This window comes from Cebus imitator, unplaced genomic scaffold, assembly GCF_001604975.1.
Source record: "Cebus imitator isolate Cc_AM_T3 unplaced genomic scaffold, Cebus_imitator-1.0 Scaffold527, whole genome shotgun sequence".
NCBI classification, from domain to species: Eukaryota; Metazoa; Chordata; class Mammalia; order Primates; family Cebidae; genus Cebus; species Cebus imitator.
The window spans coordinates 860,950-866,280 of NW_016107842.1; the positions used below are offsets into that span (position 1 = coordinate 860,950).

The following is a 5,331-nucleotide window of genomic DNA, read 5'->3' on the forward strand; positions in this document are numbered from 1 at the left end:
GGTTTCACCATGTTGGCCACGCTGGTCTCAAACTCCTGACCTCAATTGATCTGCCTGCCTCAGCCTCCTAAAGTGCTGGGATTATAGGCATGTAATCCCACTGTGCCTGGCCAACTTAGAAAATTTTTTTTGTAGAATTGGGGTTCCTACTATGTTGCCCAGGCTGGTCTCAAACTCCTAGGCTAAATTGATCCTCCTGTCTTGGCCTCCCAAAGTGTTGAGATTACAGGTGTGAGCCACCTCTCCTGGCCATATTCATGTTTTAGACAAACATTCTTGGGTGCTTCTTTGCACAAGACCAAAATACAAAATCAGTATCTACCACAGATATTTAATTTGTACATTGTGATAATGCTGCCTGTAACTACTCCAATTGTTTCATGTACTTGCTTTGTCTTTGAATCTGAATTGTAAAAGGTATCTGCCCACTATAACAAAATATCTAGACCAGGCATTCAGCGGGTGCTTAATAAATCTAAATGGGAGAAGTCATTAGAGATTTAAGGCCTTTAGAGAGCTCCTCTGTTTTTAGATTTGGAAGTCGGAAACAGGGACACATAATCTGAGGTTGAGGACAAACAAATCAAATACCTATGTAAATCCTACAGAGGTTTTGACTGAAACAGAATCAATGCAATTTTGAACTTTCAAGAATTCACACATTCACAACGTATGTATCACTGCATTAGGTCAGTACAGTGGGAACACTAAGAAGAAGGATACTTGTCCTGGCCTCAGGAAGATTACACCCTACTAGAGGAGGTCAGGTATGAACAAACAAGGGTAGAACATGCATGAAGCCATAAGAAATCTAAAATGTGATCTAGGAGTTCAGACAGAAAAGGTTTTCACGTCTGGAAAGTCAGTTCTTCACAAAGGTACCAGTGATGGTGAATTCAACAGGAGTACAAATAAATTAAAAAGGGTCTGAAAGGATACCAGCTTTTCCTACATCTCACATCCTGCACATAAATGAGTAATGAGAACAGAACATGTCCCAAGGGGACAGCGATCACACAAAGAAGACTATTAGTAGTAAGTTAAACATCTTTAGGTCAGCAGGACCACAAAGAGCCAGTAACACAAAGTGAGCAATGGAAAAATATACCATCTTTGTTTGATAAGATAGAGAGGAAGTAAGGAAAGGAGAGGCGGTACAAACAGGAGACAAGTCTATGAGGCAAGAAAGGCTCCCAGGAGCACGGTGCTTCCAGTTCTCAAGAGCAACTGCAAGGAGAACAATATACTAAGTGGTCTCTGCTTTTCTTCACAAAATGACACAACTTCCAATCCAGGGAAACATGCCTGCCAACAGGCCACAGCTTCCCTCTGGAGCAATGTTGTAACTTGAGGGGTTGTATTCCTGACAAAAGATTCAGAAAATGAATCAGAGCTTTTTTTTTTCTTTTTTCTGAGACAGGGTCTCACTGTCAGCCAGGCTGGAGTGTAGCGGCACAATCATGGCTCACTACAGCCTTGACCTCCGGGGCTCAAGCGATCCTCCCACTTCAGCTTTCTGAGTAGCTGGGACTACAGGAACACACCAGCACAACAAAAATACAATTTTTGTATTTTTGTTTTTTGTTTTTGTTTTGTTTGAGACGGAGTTTTGCTCTTGTTGCCCAGGCTGGAGTGCAATGGCGCAGTCTCGGCTCACTGCAATCTCCGCCTCCTGGGTTCGAGATTCTCCTGCCTCAGTATTCCGAGTAGCTGGAAATTCAGGCATGTGCTGTATTTGTTGTAGAGATGGGGTTTCACCATGTTGCCCAGGAACCGTCTTGAACTCCTGGGCTCAAGTGATCCACTCATCTCAGCCTCCCAAAGTGCTGGGATTACAGGCATAAGCCACCACATCTGGCTTTTTTTCCCCCCTTGGTGACAGGGTCTCACTGTCGCCCAGGCTGGAGTACAGTGGCATAATCCTGGCTCACTACAGACTCCATCTCGTGGGCTCAAGTGATCCTCCTGAGTAGCTGGTACTACAGGCACATGTTGCCATTCCCGGCTAATTTTTAGTTTTTTATAGAGATGGGGTCTCATTCTGTTGCCCAGGCTGGTCTCAAACTGCTGGGCTCAAGCGATCTTCCCATCTTGGCCTCCCAAAGTGCTAGGATTACAGGCATGAGCCACTGCATCTGGCTGAATCAGAGCTTTGACAAAGTGCCATAGACACAAAGACACACATAACCTTCTAAATTTTCTTTAAATGGGGAGAAATCTATCATATGCCTTCACTATAGGAAGGGCCCCAGTGGACACACAGAGTCAAAGTTTACAAATTATATGCAACTTTTTTTTTTTTTTTTGAGATGGAGTCTCACTCTGTGGCCTAGGCTGGAGTGCAGTGGCGTGATCTTGGCTCACCACAACTTCCACCTCTGGGGTTCAAGCAATTCTCCTGCCTCAGCCTCCTGCGTAACTGGGATTACAGGCACCCATCAACACACCCGGCTAATTTTTGTATTTTTAAATAGAGATGGGGTTTCACCATGTTGAACTCCTGACTGCAAGTGATCCGCCTGCCTAGGCCTCCCAAAGTACTAGGATTACAGGCATGAGCCACTACACCTGGCCAAATACTTAATACTAACCTCCTTGCCTTTTGTAGGATTTACTTCTAAATATTTTCATTATCTTTATTTGTGTCAATGTTATATGGGTACAGAGTTTCAAACAATTCCACTGAGTCTGTTGCGAAAAACAAGTCCCATTGTCTCCCTCTCTCCATCCTTTTTTTCTTTCTTTCTGTTAGTGATAGAGTACTCCCACTATGTTGCCCAGGCTGGTCTCAAACTCCTCCACCATCTTTTGCTTACATGCTAATACAATATAAAAATCCCTTTCTTCCTGGGGTTTCAGGAATGAGTAATGTATGAATTTACACACACCATTACCTGGAGGCCATTCTCTCATAATTTAGAAGGGATATGGGAGATAAGTTAAACAGCTGATATTAAAAAGCTGATGTGTTTTCTGTAGTAAACAAAGCATTTAAAATCATCCTCTGTCCATACACAAATTTGGGGTTCCTCCTAACAAAATCTCAGTACTATGTCATCTAAGCATTTGAAGGACTCACTATGACTTTTCAGTGTGCAGAGCAGTCTTTGAATCCTGTATTTTTCTCCTTCTTTGCCTTTCCCTTGTTCTTCTATCTGTTCTCTACACCGATCAACAAGTCAGCATTGAAGGGCGAGTCTCACCAGGCATACCTGAGAGGAGAGAATTTACAAACTGACTATACAGATGCTGAGTCTTAAGACTATTTCACAGGTTGCAGGTGGGCAGGGAAAACAGTTACTTCCAGCCAGGCGCAGTGGCTCACGCCTGTAATACCAGCACTTTGGGAGGCTGAGGCAGGCGGATCATGAGGTCAGGAGTTTGAGACCAGCCTGATCAACATGGTGAAACCCTGTCTCTATTAAAAAAATACAAAAATTAGCCAGGCATGGTGGCGAGGACCTGTAATCCCAGCTACTTGGGAGGCTGAGGCAGGAGAATGGCTTGAACCTGGGAGGTGGAGGTTGTGGTGAGCTGAAATCATGCCATTGCACTCCAGCCTGGGCAACAAGAGCAAAACTCAAGTGAGTTAAGATAAAGGCCTCTACACATGAAATACAGACGACTTATTCTACACTGCTAAGTGAATGAAATGTGAAACACAGTTGCTTGTAAAAACAAACTTTTCTTCCACCCAGACATTTCCTTGGCTATCATTTCATAAACATAGATAAACCTGAACTTTGGTCAATGTGGAGTTTGACCTAGCTGTATACCCTTAGTATTATGTGCTGGTTAACTACAGGTTGAGCAGCCCTAATATTAAAATCTGAAATCAAAATACTCTGAAATCCAAAATTGTTTGAACACAGACATGATGCCACAAGTGAAAAATTCTGTGTCTTACCTCATGTGACAGGTTACAGTCAAAATATAGTCAAAACTCGCCAGGCGCAGTGGCTCACGCCTGTAATCCCAGCACTTTTGGTTGCCAAGGCAGGAGATCACTTTAAGCCAGGAGTTCGAGACCAGCCTGGTGAATATGCTGAAACTTCATCTCTATTACAATACAAAAAATTAGCTGGGTGTCATGGCACAACACGCCTTTAATCCCAGCTACTCAAGAGGCTGAGACACCAAGAATTGCTTGAACCCAGGAGGTGGAGGTTGCAGTGAGATGAGGGCGTGTTACTGCACTCCAGCCTGGGTGACAGAGTGAGACTGTCTCAAAAACAAAACAAAACAAAAATATATATACTCAAAACTTTAATGCACAAAAGCATCAAAAATATTTTATAAAACTACCTTCCACCTATATGTATAAGGTGCAAATGATACAAATGAATTTCATGTTTTTAGACTTGGGTCCCATCCCCAAGATATCTCAATAAGTATATGCAAATATTCCAAATCCTAAAAAAATTCCAAAATCCAAAATACTTCTGGTCCTAAGCATTTTGGATAAGGGACATTCAACCTGTACTGACTTGAAAGTTGAACGTATCAGAAGGGAAACAAAACATCAGACAGGAGGTTTATTGGATGAAAACCAAAACCTAAAGCAAGTTTCAGCCACTGCTGAATGAAACCATGATTTCAAATACCTACTTTAAATGAAAATTAAGCCATAATGAGAGTTTAGTCCCACAAATGTACTACCAGTTCCCTGACAGTGGTTTCTGCATTAGACTGGGTTGGTACATTGAATTAAAAAGTGAAAACTTGGGCCAGGCGAGGTGACTCACGCCTGTAATCCCAGCACTTTGGGAGGCCGAGGCAGGTGGATCACCTGAGCTCAGGAGTTCAAGACCAGCCTGGGCAACATGGCGATTCTTATCTCTACAAAAAATACAAAAACTAGTGGGGCATGCTAGCATGTGCCTGTGGTCCTAGCTATGCAGGAAGCTAAGGTGGAACGATCATGTTAACCCAGGGAGGTCAAGGCTGCAGTGAGCTGTGATCACGCCACTGCACTCCAGCCTGGGCAAGAGAGTGAGACTTTGTCTCAAAGAAAAAAAAAAAAAGACTTTCCAAAATGATGAGTGCAAAGTACATTCATTAAGATAAGACTAGGTGGAGGCTGGATGCAGTGGCTCACACCTGTAATCCCAGTACTTTGGGAGGCTGAGGCAGGAATTCAACACCAGTCTAGTCAACATGGTGAAACCCCGTCTCTACTAAAAAATACAAAAGTTAGCCGGGCGTGGCAGCAGGTACCTGTAATCCTAGCTACTTGGGAGGCCGAGGCAGGAGAACTGCTTGAACCCAGGAGGTGGAGGTTGCAGTAAGCCCAGATCGCGCCCCTGCGCTCCAGCCTGGGCTACAGAGTGA

General features: G+C 43.6%; 1 long non-coding RNA gene across 1 annotated transcript in view; it reads right to left on the reverse strand.

The window, feature by feature from the left end:
- The window catches only part of LOC119468904, a 29,476-nt gene that overhangs the window by 22,533 nt on the left and 1,612 nt on the right, over positions 1-5,331 (reverse strand). Inside the window, exon 2 of the long non-coding RNA XR_005197712.1 lies at positions 3,080-3,212. This is a non-coding gene — a long non-coding RNA (uncharacterized LOC119468904). The remainder of the gene's footprint in view (positions 1-3,079; positions 3,213-5,331) is intronic.